Consider the following 14,532-nt stretch of genomic DNA (forward strand, 5'->3'; position numbering starts at 1 on the left):
AGCTCTCCATTAGGAGGATACAAGTGTAAATATCAATGCCGTGAATCTTGGACCACCCCACATCATCAACCAAATACTACATAACCTAAAAATACATCTCAACCCATAATTGTCATGCATGGATTGGTTATCCAGGAAAATCTCAACCAAGAAACTGAAGACCTAAATAACTGCATTGACCACCTTGCCCTAACAGACATCTACAGAATATATATTCAGTGTCAGTATATACATTCTTTGCAGCAGGTCATGGAAGATTCTCCAAAATAGAACCCATCCTATGTCACACAGAAATTCTGTCCAAATCGAAAGAAAAATTAATTGAATTCCCATAGCTTGTCAGACCACAGCAGAATAAACTTACAATTAAAGAACTAAAGCAAAAATAATTGTCAAACCTATGAAGACTGAACAACACATTGCTGAATGACCAGTGGAGCACTGAAGAGATTAGAATGGAAATCTGAAAGTTTCTGGTATTTAACAAAAATGAAGACACAAAATACTAGCTCCTCTGGGACACATTAAATGCAGTACTTACAGGAAAAGGTATAGCTTTGAATGCCTACATCAAGCAATTGGGGAAATTTCAAATCAGTATTTTTATCATGTACCTAAAGCTCCTTGAAGAGAGGAACAAGTCCAAACATAAGTAGGCTGAAACATAAAAAAAAATTAAATCAGAAATAACTAAATAAAGACAAAATAAAACAGAAAGACCAAGAAAACAGAGCTTGTTCTTTCAATAAATTAACAGACTTGACAGACCCTTACCAAATCTGACTAAAAAGAGAACTTATATAGATAGAAAGACAAGTAGAAAACTAACAGAGTGGGAGAAGGTATTTATTAGCTCTGGAACATACAATGGCCTCATATCTCAAATATTCTTAGAGCCCCAAAATTAACTCCCCCGAAAAAACAAATCCTCATAGAAACAACAACCCTCATAATATAATTGAGCTTAAGATTTAAGGAGAGACCTCTCTGAAGAAATATGAATGGCCAATAGACACATGAAGAAATAAGCAACATTTCTGGCCATAAAAGAAATGCAAATCAAAGCAAAATTGAGATTCCACCTAACCCCAGTTTGAATGAAGAAAACTAATAATAACAGATGCTGGGCTGGTGGGGATGTGGCCAAAAAGGAACATTACTACACTACTGGTGGAAATGTAAACTTGTTCAAATACTCTGTAAAGAAGTATAGAGGTTCCTCACTAGAGCTCCCCTATGACCCAGCAATGATGGATCAAGAAAATGTCGTATATATTCACAACAAAATTCTATGCTTCCATCAGAATGATTGACATTGTCCATTTGTAAGGAAATGGAATCATTTGGAAACATAATACTTCAAACAAGCCAGTCCCAAAGAATCAGAGGCTACATGTTTTCACTCATTTGGAAAAACTAGAATATGTCTAGGACATTCACAGTAGTTCAATAGCAATATGCATATCACCATATAAAATGATGCATATCGAAATGAGCTCCAAGAAATGGATACAAGATGATTGTATAGTGAATTGTTTTTAGTTATTTCTATTTAGTTTTTCCCCTTTGGTTTATTTCCTGTACTCACTGTTTTTTATTTCTGTACCCTTTGTCTTATACATGTTAATCTGATTTAGGGAAAGGAAGGAAAATCACAGAAATGGTGGGACAAAGATTAACCAAAGCAACAGTGATATTCACTAGACACTATGTTAGAAATAAACGTTACAACTTTGTGGGAGTGGGATGTCAGGGTTGGGGGAAGCAGAAAAAAATGAGGAAGGGGTAACACTGTTAAAAATGTACTCATTTGGGCTGGGAAGGTGGCTCAATGGTAGAGTGCTTGCCTTACATACATGAGGCCCTGGGTTCGATTCCTCAACACCACATAAGCAAAAAGAAAAAAGCCGGAAGTGGCACTGTGGCTCAAGTGGTAGAGAGCTAGCCTTCAGCTGAAGAGCTGAGGGACAGCGCCCAGGCCGAGTTCAGGCCCCATGACCAGACCAAAAAAAAAAAAAATGTACTCATTACTTATGTAACTGTAACCCACTTCTCTGTATATCACCTTCATAATAAAAAACAAAACAATACAAAATAATTAGAGAACTCATACAAATACAGAAAATTAGAGACAAAAATGAGACAACACAACAGATATAAGCAAAATTAAGAATGTTATAAGAGAGTACTTTGAAAATCTTATGCCAATCACCTGAAGAATCCTGGGGAAATTCATGTTTTCCTATACTGGATCTGAAGCAAGAAGTAACACATAAGAAGAAATGAAAATGAAATGTCAATAAACCACTTCTCATTCCAGAAAAATCTATGACTCAATGAATTTACCATGAAATTAAGGCCTGCAAAGAACTTACAACACACAGTTATAACTCTTCAATGGAATAGAAAGAGAAATGGAATTATCAATCACATTCTATGAAGCTAGAATTAGACTCTTCTCCAAATCACATAGGGACTCACCAAAGAAAGAGAACTATGAACCCAACTCTTTGATAAGTGATAATGCAGAACTTCTTAATAAAATTCTCACCAACTAATTTCAGCAACTAACAAAAAAATAATATTGTATGATCAAATAGGATTCATCCTAGGATACAATTGGATTCAATATTCTTCTCAATAATCATAATACAAACCATCAGCAGAAGCAGGGACAAGAAACACATGATCGTCTATAGGGATGAAGTAATAGCTTTTAACAAGCTCCAATACCCCTTTATGATTGTCTGAGAAGCTAGGAATGCATGGAACATTCCTCAATATATTACAGAGTATGTATATGACAGATAATTAGCATTTATCTAACAGTGGAAGCATGAAGACATTAAAATCAGGAATGAGACAAGGATGTCCATTCTCTCTACTACTCTTCAATAAGGCAGTGGACTTTCTAGCAAGAGCAATAAGCAAGAGAAAAACATAAAGGGGATCCAAATAGGGAAGATGTAAAACTATCCCTTTTTACAGATGAAATGATCCTGTATTTAAAGGACCCTATAGCTTCCTCCTTCAAGTTACTAAAGGTGATGCTAACCTTCAGCAATGTAGCAAGGTATAAAAACCACAAGAATCAGTAGTTTTTCTGTGTTACCATCAATGGGAAGATCCATGCTGAAATCCAAAATACAACCTCATATATATTAGCCTTAAAACCAAATCAAATCTAAACTAAACAAAAAAACAACAACAAAACTAGGAATTAATTAAAGTAAAATGTGAAGGACCTCTATTGTAAAAACTTTAAAAATCTAAAAAGGGAAATTAAGGAGACTCAAGGAAATGGAAAATCTTTCAATGCTCCTGGTTGGAAGAATTTACATGATGAAACTGCAATGCGGCCCCCCAAAAATTGACAATGCAATAGTCATCAAAATCCCAACTATATTGTTCAATAAAGTAGAGAAAGCAATCCAAATTTAATATGGAATTACTAAATTATAGATGAAACAGAAGGCTTAGAAATGAATTCATGGGCCTATCATGATTTAACACACACACACACACACACACACATACACACATACACACACACACACACACACACACACACACACACACACACACACACACACACCACACACACACAAACAGTGGAATTCTACTCACCCATCAGAAATGACTTTTCACCAGTCTTAAGGAAAATGAAAGGCTTGGCAAAATTATACTAAGAGCAAAGAGAACAGAATGCAGACTCAGAGCAATATAAGTTTCATGGATTCATTCATTTATGTTAGCTAGAAGGTGCCCACAAATCTACAAGTAAACAAGACTGATTCTACCTCGTCCCAGTTAGAATGGCCATTTTCAAGAAAACTAACAATAGCAAATGCTGACATGGATGTAGCCAATTGGGAACTCTATTACACTGTTGGTGGGAAATTAAACTTGTTCATCCACCGTGGAATGCAGTATGGAGTTTACTGAAAAGACTAAATATAGATCTTCCTTAAGACCCAGTAATTCCCCTCATCAGCAGTAATTCAATAAATAACAAGCAAGCTCACATGAAAGCTATCAGCATAACCATGTTCAGGGCCCAGGCCCAGTGTTCAAGGACTGGAATAAAAGTTACCACTTCTGGTATTTGTTTTTAAAAATATGAACTTTTGACATAAGAAACCAAATCATTCTATTTGCAGTAGCTAGGCTAGGACTTAAATGTTGTGGGTGATAAAATGGCTTCTTTGTTGAATGTTAGGAAAAGATGTAGGCAGTCCAAGAAAAGGGAGATTTCTTTTGTTGTTGGTCGAGGGGCTTGGAGTCTGGGCTTGGGCACTGTCCCTGAGCTCTTCAACTCAAGGTGATTTCTCTACCTCTTGAGCCACAGTGCAACTTCTGGTTTTCCTGTGGTTAAATGGAGATAAGAGTCTCTGGGACTTTCCTGTCCAGGGGGCTTGGAACTGCTGTCCTTAGATCTCAGCTTCCTGAGTAGCTAGGATTACAGTTGTGAGCCACTGGCACCAGACTAAAAATGGGGGGATTTTAGAAAAGAAAGTCCACTTCTTTACCTGTGTCTAAACCTCAGTTATCACTATTAGAACACTTCATCCTCAACTCATTTCACCAGACATTTGTAAATTTTCTCTTACTCTTTATGTAGGAATACTGCAGTCAATATCAACTCAGCTGTGGGACTGGATCAATTGTATGTTAATTGCTAGCACCTAAATCAAGAACTGTTACATCAAAACAAATGAACCACTCACTTGGAATAATTGTATTCTTTTTATTACAAATCTGTTCTTTATTAATTCCTAATATGATATTGGACATCCTAACCGGGTGATGCCATTTTCTTTCTCTTCAGCAATTGTCCTTCTCCCACATGTGTTCAAATATTTAAGATTTCAAAGATTTCTATTGATAATTCATTAAGCTGACCTCTAAGATAATGTGCATTTCTGGAATTTGGTCTGCTGTCTTGTTCTTACATGCACAGGCTTTCTATGATTTATTTGTTCTACAAGGAATTCTACTTTCCAATCTTTGTGTGATCAATTTTAGTCCCTTTCATCAGTCTTTCTGACTCTCTCTCAGGAGTCTCATTTGAGTCTGTCTCATAAAAAAATATATTAGTTATCAGCTAAATGACTCTCAATTTCTGTTTCTGGCCTGACTTCATGTAGGCTGTGATAGCAACCCTGACTGGCTGTGCTTACTGCAGTGTTTTTTGTTTGTTTTGTTTCTGGTTTTGTTTTGTTTTGTTTTAGAGGTCTAGGATTACTATTCATGGTAGTAGCTTTTCTGGGCCCCTGTGATCCCCTGGCCTAGAGTCAATGAGTTAAGATGATTGCTAATTGTAGAATACACTTTGAATTATTACATTAATTCACAGAATTAAAACAGTAATAATATATTATTTGTTTAAATTCTGCTTCTCAATTTTACAATTCATGGTATATATTAGTAAAATTAGATTCACTTTCTTCTTTTCTATAGCTGCTAAAAGTAAAATTACATATTAAACATTCAGCATTAAGAAATCAATAATAAGTAACCTATTATTAAAATGATATAGTACTAAACTGTGATTTGAATTATAGTTCTAACAAATTGTGATGTAAACAACAATTAATAGAATTATGGGTAATATTTTTTTAAACTTACCAGCTTTTTATTTGTTTCCTAATTGTCTCATTTGTAATTTTTGGTCATCCTTATTGTTTAGTTTTCTATTTTATCTCTACTGGTTTGTATGTTGTTTTCCCTTTTTAGTGACTGACATGAGGCTGAAAATCTGTATGCTAGTTAATTACTTCCTATGCTAAAGTAAAATTATTATTCTCCACAGCTGTTCTACTCTTTGTATAGTATTTTCCCCAGTCCCATATCCTGTATTGCTGCTCTCATGTATTTTATTGTATTTTTATTGTGAAAATACCATACAGAGGGGTTACAATTACATGGGCAAAATAATGAATACATTTCTTATTAAGCATTGTTGCCTCCTCCTTTGTTTCCCCTTCCCATCCCTTCTTTATTTTACTTTTTATTTAAATTTTACTGTCAAGGTAATGTACAGAGGGGTTATAGTTACATAAGTAAGGTAATGAATTTATTTCTTTTCTAATTTGTTATCCCTTCCCCCATTTTTCTCCCTCTTCCCTCCCAACAGCCCCTCCAGATTATTTCCAACATATTGTCTTCTGTGTATCACTGTTGCATAGGTTCCCCCTTTGTCCTTTGCCTCATCATTTTTTCCCTTTCCCTTCCCTAGTTCAGATTAACATATTTACAATAACCAGGGTATCAAAATCAAATACAGTGACTACAGGGGATACACCATAGGTGGGGAAAACACAAAAGGATAAAAAGAAATCACGCAATACATTAAGAACAAAAACATCAAAGAACATGTTTTGGAGTTCATTTCACTTAGAATCACCTTATACAATCATATGTACAGAGCTATAGGGCTATTCTGCTCATTTACTAAGATTATCCTTGATGTACACAATAATGCTCCCCTATTACTTAGTAATCCCACTGGTGGGCATTTAACCAGGTGGCCACAAGCAAGGCCACATTAAAGCTACCAGCAAAATTATGTTTATCACAGTATTATTTACCATAGCTAAGATATGGAATCCATCCAGATGCCCCTCAGTAGATAAATGGATCAAGAAAATGAGACACACGCGCACACACACACACACACACACACACACACACACACACACACACACATGCGGAATACTATGCTTTCATCAGAAAGAATGATACCACCTCATTTGTAAGGAAATGGAAGTTCTTGGAAAAAATTATATTAAGTGAAGTAAGCCAGACTTAAAGAAACATAGGTCCCACGGTTTCCCTTATTTGTAATAATTAGTTTACACCAAGGATAATCTCATGTCTTATGTTGAGCATACAACATTATTGCTATATTGTTTGTTATTATTTCTGCAAACAGGCAGGTATATTTAAAGAATTATGTTCATCTTATCCATTACTGGAGGAAGAGCATCCAAAAGAGCAACCCCTACTAGGAAGAACAACTCCTACTTATTTAGCTTCATTCCTATGTAAGGCCAGTGTTGTCCCCTGTATCCTCATGCTGTACATTACAACTCTATACCGGTTCATCCTGTATATCTACTATCTTCTACATTGTGACCTAAATGCCCCAGCAATTCCACTTTGCTTTACTTTTCAAAAATTTCACTCTTAATGTTTGAGGTTGATGTGTGTGTGTGTGTGTGTGTGTGTGTGTGTGTGTGTGTGTGTGTGTGTGTGTTCACAAAAATCAGAAGACAACATTTTTCCTCATTTACAATACATCTTTCAGGTCATTATAAGTGGTGGCTAATGGGAGAAGTCTCTTGCTATTTTAAGGATGAAACAGAAAAATATATTTGTGCATGCACCACAGTTGTTTATTAGTCTGTAGTTGAACACTGAACTTGGATTTATATCTTGGCTGTTGTTGTGAATAATGTGAATAACAATGAACTACAGATATATTTATGAGTTACCCAGAGAGAAATAATCAGATGATTGGTGGGTCAGATGATATTTCAACTTTGGATTTCTTTAGAAAACTGCATACTACTTTCTACAAGGAGAGTATTAATCTGTATTTTGACCAAGAGTGTAGAAAATTTCCTTTCTCCACACTCTCACCAGCCAAAATTATTACCTTTTGAGTTTTTTTAAAGGGCAGGTATTTACTGTGTGCAATACCCAAGATGACCTCAGACCCAAATCCTTTTACTCCAACCTCCTAAAAGCTTCGAATTACAAGCCTTTACCACCACACCTGGTTCCTTTGATTTTTTTTGATAAGAGTTATAATAGTTATGAAGTAGTATCATAGTAATTTTGAATTGCATTTCTCTAATGATTTTTGTTTACAAAACATTAAGCCAGCATAGAAGTTGTATTAAACACAACTTTGTAAACCCACTGGCAATTTTCAGAGCTTTTTGGTAAACATGTCTATTCAGAAATTTTGACAATTTTTAATCAAGTTTCTTGTTAATCTCATCTTTAATCTCTGTACAAAATCAATAATTAATTCAAGGTAGTAGAAAGGAAAAAATAAAGCAACTCCTAACATTTTTCAGTTTTCAATAACATGATATTGCTTAAATCATTTTCTGTTAATGCTTGAGACTATATAACTCAATTTAGTTAGACCTTATACAAGGCTATGTATTTTATTTTACATTGATTTTTCTTTCCAAACCCTGCATGACTAATTTCCCTTGGTTTCTTTCTGTCTCATGTAGTTCAGATTTCAAACTGAAGAATAAATGGAAGGAAGCAAACAAAAAAAAAATACAGTTCCTCTCATCTGATGATGCCTCTACAAGAATGAGGAAAGACCTATGATAGAATATCAAAAAGACAATTCATTCTTCTAGGTCTTCCTTATCTTTGTGATGTAACTTAAATGATGTAACTTAAATGGAAGGAAGCAAACCAAAAACTTAGTTCCTCAAATCTGATGATGCCTCTACAAGAATGAGGAAAGACCTATGATAGAATATCAAAAAGACAATTCATTCTTCTAGGTCTGCCTTATCTTTGAGATGTAACTTAAATGATGTAAAACACAATATACTGCTCAGATACTTTTGTTTTATCAGTTTTGTACATTTTCTTTTGGACTTCATCTCAGTCTACAACATTCCTTCATTATTATGTGCCTGATATTTTTACACTAACAAGACTTAAAATAACCAGTTTGATTTACAGCATGAGAAGTTATCTACCCGGCTTCACTACATGTAATGGTTTCTGTAATACTTATGACATTCTATTTAGTATTTAAAAAAAACTTCTGGCTAAACTCAAAGCTCATTCATAGAAGTTTATGTTAAGTATATTACAAGTTTTATTTCTCTTAATTCTTAAGATAACATTTGCTATAATGCTAATGTTATTAGTATTTTAGTGTTGGGAAAAATTATAATTAAAGGCACTAAGTGCATGGCCCAAAGACACACAGTGAGGAAAGAAACGAGTCAAAGTTTCCAAAAATCTTTCAGCAATACACAAAGGGTAGGTAAATTCTTTCCATTCTCTTACACTCTCAATTCAATATTCATATTGTCCAAGAAATTATAGCATAGCAAATATTGTCCATGGTGATTGTTTTCTATAACATTTTGTCTCCAACAGAGACTATGTTGGTGACATTGGGTTATCATGCACAGAGCTGAGCTTCTAAATTGAGGTCCAAAGAGAGACAAATTTCTTCTGTCCTACAGTTCCAGTTTCCTTTTTTAAAAAGTACCAAAACTTTTAAATATCATCACTTACTGTCTTTTAAGAATCCAAAAATGAAATAAATTCACACTTAATCAATCCAAAATGCTTTAAAAGTAGGAGATAATAAAACAGGCCCCCATGAATTAAATTTTCTTCTACTTTTAAAATTATTCTGAAAGCCTTGTATTGGCTAGTCACATCTGTAATCCTATCTACTCAGGATAGCTACTCAGGAACCTGGGATTTGTGGATAACAATTGGAAGTCAATCAGGGTCAAAAAAAAAATTCATGAAATTATTTTTCAGACTTTTTAATGAACTAGCAAAGACCCAGGAAAGAAGATGTAGCTCATATAGTACCTCACCAACCTAGAGAGGAAAGGCCTAGCAAGACCTTTAAGCCCTGATTTCAAACTCTGAGCATACCAACACACATACATGCACATGCGTTCACGCGCACACATTTTTTCCCTTCCCCTCCCCAAATTAGAGAAGCGTACATAAAAGAGGCAGATGCACCAACTTCAAATACAGAGAAAACAAGGGTTATTGAGTGGGGGAGGAATATACAAAGAAACAAAAATTCACATCGCACATTATAAGTACGTTAGAAACAATAGCAAGAAACAAAAAACTACTTGTTTCCCTATCGTGGGGTTCAATTCCCTTAACGTTATCATATCTGTTCATATGCACATAGCTTTTGACCTTGTCTGCTTACCCCAGACATATATTCGTTATTGAAAATAAGGGAAACCATGGGACCTGTTTCTTTAGACTTGGCTTACTTCACTTAATAAATTTTTTTCCAAGTCTTTCCATTTCCTAACAAATGGGGCAATGTCATTCTTTCTGATGGAGGCATATAATTCCTTTGTGTATATACACCACATTTTCTTGATCCATTCATGTAGTGGGGACAGCTGGTTGGTTCCATATCTTAGCTATGGTAAAAAATGCTGCAATAAACATAGTTTTGCTGGTAGTTTTAGTATGGTCTTGTTTGTGATCATTTAGATAAATCCCCAAAAGTGGGACTGCTGGGTCAAAGGGGAGCTTTATGTGGAATCTTTTGAGGAACCTCCATAATGTCTTCCAAAGTGGTTGAACAAGTTTACACTCCCACCAAGAATGTTGTATGGTTCCCTTGTGGCCACATCCCCTCCAGCATCTGTTGTAAAAATATGGAACGCCCCACGAATTTGCATATCGTCCTTGCACAGGTGCCATGCTAAACTTCTCTGTACAGAATATTTTTTATATCAGAAGTGCAATTGTGGGGGCTGAGAAGGTGGCTCAGTGGTAGAGCGCTTGCCTTACATGCATGAGGCCCTGGGTTCGATTCCTCAGCACCACATAAGCAAAAAGAAAAAAGCTGGAAGTGGTGCTGTGGCTCAAGTGGTAGAGCATTAGCCTTGAGCTGAAGAGCTGAGGGACAGCGCCCAAGCCCAGAGTTGAGGCCCCAAGAATGGATCCCCCCAAAAAAAGTGCAGTTGGATTTTATTAAACTAGACAATTCAACAAAAAATAAGTTCAAAAGAATTGTCATGAAATTTTAGAACCATAAATTTCTTACATAAGCACAAATTTAAGAATAAAGTCAAGATTGACATGTCAAAAACAAAATATTCCCAGATATTTGTTGTTCAAGAAATGTGTAGGAGGAGGATTCAATTATTCTATACAAGGCACCTGTCATAATGAACATTGCACCAAGCGTTGTTTGTTAAAATTTTTAATGTATTAAATATATTTAATTTTGGGAATTTGTTTACATATGCCAAAATTAGGACTGTTTGTCAGATATAAAACTTTTCCATAAAGTATTTAAGATTTATGGTAGTAGACATATACTACTAAGTATGTACATTTCAGAGTTTCAAGAAACTTTATTAATGAGAAGTTGCAAAGTTTTTGTGTAAAGAAGTAGAATGAAGTGTTAACACTTTGTTAACTACATGGTCTGTTAAAACTTTAGGGCTTCCTCAGTTTATAAGTTAATGAGGAAAAATGATGATATAAGCCATAAACAAATAATGAGAAGAGCCATAAATAGTAATCTTAGTGGGTAGCTTTAAAGACTACTCATATTCTATAAAACTCTTGTTGAACATCACAACCTCAGTCAGTGTTAAATGTACAGAATTATGAGCAAATAATAAAATCTAATATGTAGTACACTTCAAATAGGGAAAACAGTCATAATATTTGCTTTTTATTTTATTAATTATTAACATTTAATTATTGTTTTGTTTATTTGTAGCATTGTTTTACTTGTTGAAATATAGTACAACTTTTTTGGAGGGGTTTGGTCGTGGGGCCTGGGCGCTGTCCCTCAGCTCTTCAACTCAAGGCTAGCGCTTTACCATTTGAGCCACAGCGCCACTTCCGGCTTTTTTCTTTTTGCTTATGGGGTGCTGAGGAATTGAACCCAGGCCCTTATGCATGCAAGGCAAGCGCTCTACCGCTGAGCCACCTTCCCAGCCCTAGTAAAACTATTTGTAAATCATCATTAGGAGGTACTTTGAGAAGGTTACTTGGATGGCCAAACCAATTTTTATAGGTGCATATTAATTTACAAAGAGGAAAATTAAGAACAAAGTATTTATTTAAAAAATTATCAAATAGAGTCTGAGTCAGAAGTGTTGATAAATGTCCACACCTAAATTTTTTTTTTTTTTGGTCAGTCATGGGGCTTGAACTTTGGGGCTGGGCGCTGTCCCTCAGCTCTTCAACTCAAGGCAAGCACTCTACCACTTGAGCTACAGCGCCACTTCCAGTTTTCTGGTGGTTTTATTGGAGATAGGAGTCTTACCGTCTCTCCTGCCTGGGCTGGCTTTGAACCGCGATCCTCAGATCTCAGCCTCCTGAGTAGCTAGGATTACAGGCGTGAGCCACCAGTGCCTGGCTTACACCTAAAATTTTATCCCTAGGCTGAAGCAGTGGTATTACAGAGTTGAGGCCAAAACAGTGATACACTGTGTTTTGTTCTTTATTTTGATTTTGTTGGTCATGAGGCATGAACTCTGGGGCCTGGGTGCTGTCCCTCAGCTCAAGGCTAGCGCTACCACTTGAACCACTGCACCACTTCCATGTTGTTTTGCTTATGTGGTGCTGAGGAATCAAACCCTGGGGCTGATGCATGCAAGGCAAGCACTCTACCACTGAGCCACCTTCCCAGCACCTGAGAAACTGTTTTAAAATATCATCTAAACAACATTTGCTTAAGATAGCGGGGCAGGCGCGTGATGGGGCGGAGCTGGTGCGCCAGTGGGCGGAGTCAACGCCTCAGAGGGCGCAGTCAGCACGCAATATGGCAGGGCAGGCGGCCCAGGGGGCGGAGCTGCCTCAGAGGGCGGAGCCAGTGCACCAGGGGGTGGAGCCAGCACCCAAGATGGCAGGGCAGGCATGTGATGGGGCGGAGCTGGCGCGCCAGGGGGCGGAGTCAATACCACAGAGGGCAGAGCCGAAGCCGCTGGAGGTAGAGCCCGCGCCCACCATGGTGGCAGCCACACCCATATCCGGGCTTCGCCCGCCGGGTTGCGCGCCTCGCATGCCACGGCGTCGCTGCCACTGCTGCACAGCGCACGCACATCCGGGATTTCCAACGTCCCGCGCGCATCCACGCTGATCCCTCCCCCCATGCGACTGCGATACGGGACTGGAAGTACCAGTCCGCCCGGAAGTTCCCACAGCAGGCGGGGCTCGGGGAAGCCATCCGCCTGGCAGCGCACGCGCAGATGCACCACGGCGGAGACGCGGATGTCGTCGTTCACGTTGTCATGGACATCAGGCGTGACCCGGATGCGTGGCACCCGCAGCTGCACGTGTAGGCGCACGGTGGCGCGCCGGCCCCGCCCCGCCACGCACGTGTACATGCCTGCGTCGGCACGCCCGTCTGGTAGCACCCGGAAGTGGGCGTCCTCCTGGCCGGAAGTGAAGGCCACGGGCTGCGAGGCCGGCGTCAGCCAGGTCACTGTGCGCGACCCCTAGGTCACGGGGCACGTGAGGGTCACGGGGGCGCCGTAGGGGACGGAGAGCTCGGGGGGTAGCGGGGCAGAAGTGGAAGTGGGAGACGAAGAGGAAGCAGGAAGTGAAGCAGGAAATGAAGGGGAAGCCAGAAGTGAAGCAGGAAGCGAAGGGGAACCAGGAAGTGAATAGGAACCAGGAAGTGAAGAGGAAGAGGAAACAGGAAATGAAGAGGAAACAGAAAATGAAGAGGAAGAAGGAAGAGACTGAGAGGAAGAGGAAGAAGGAAAGGAAGAGGAAGAAGGGGAAACATGAGAGGAAGCAGGAAGAGATGGAGAAGAGGAAGAAGAAGGAAAAGAAGAGGAAGCAGGAAAAGAATGTGAAGAAGAGGAAGATGGAAGAGACTTGGAAGAGGAAGGAAAGGAAGAAGGAAGAGACTGAGAAGAGGAAGAGGAAGGAAAGGAAGAAGGAAGAGATTGAGAGGAAGAGAACAGGAAGGGATGAGAGGAAGAGGAAGAAGGAAAAGAAGCAGAGGAAGAGGAAGAAGATGAAGGATGGTGAGAGGAAGAAGAAGGAAGAGATGGAGAGGAAGAAGGAAAGGAAGAGGAAACAGGAAAGGAAGAGGAAGAGGGAATAGAAGAGGAAGAAGAAGTTGAATGATGTTGAGAGGAAGAGGAAGAAGAAGGAAGTGATTGAGAGGAAGAGGAAGAAGGAAAGGAAGAGGAAACAGGAAATGAAGAGGAAGAGGAAGAAGGAAGTGACTGAGAGGAAGAGGAAGAACCCGCCCCAGGCCCCGCCCCCCCACCCGTGGTCACACATCCGAGGTCTAACCTAGGCCCCAGGTCCCAGATCCCCACACTCCCATCATGCCTCGCGACCCGAACATCGGGGTCTCCCAGGACACCGGATGGGACGTGGAGGCGGTGGTGGGCAGTGCAGTCCTCCCTGGGGTCGGCGTCCTGGGTCACGGGTGTCACGGGTGTCACGGGAAGCCGGGGTTGCAGATAGGAGGCGCCTGGCCCAGCTGCCAACTCCACGCGCAGCCGTGCATGCGCGTCGCCCGCCGCGTTGCGCACCACGCACACGTACTCCCCCGCGTCGCGTGACATCACCGGATGCACGGAGAGCGTGCCGTTGGGAAAGGCGCGGACCCGGATGTCAGAGCTGGGGAGCGGAGAGGGAGGGAGGGCAGGAAGGAAGGAAGGAAGGAAGGAAGGAAGGAAGGAAGGAAGGAAGGAAGGAAGGAAGGAAGGAAGGAAGGAGGGAAGGGTGAAGGAAGGAATGGAAGGAAGGAAGGAGAGAATGTAGGGAAGGAAGGAGGGAAGG

At 39.2% G+C, this 14,532-nt stretch overlaps 1 pseudogene; it reads right to left on the minus strand.

Moving 5' to 3' along the window:
- Nucleotides 1-10,415: 10,415 nt before the first annotated feature.
- LOC138827634 (U6 spliceosomal RNA) lies at nucleotides 10,416-10,516 on the minus strand (annotated as a pseudogene).
- Between the last annotated feature and the right edge of the window lie 4,016 nt (nucleotides 10,517-14,532).

The sequence above is a fragment of the Dipodomys merriami genome, unplaced genomic scaffold, assembly GCF_024711535.1.
Source record: "Dipodomys merriami isolate MVZ:Mamm:240054 unplaced genomic scaffold, mDipMer1.0.p SCAF_159, whole genome shotgun sequence".
NCBI classification, from domain to species: Eukaryota; Metazoa; Chordata; class Mammalia; order Rodentia; family Heteromyidae; genus Dipodomys; species Dipodomys merriami.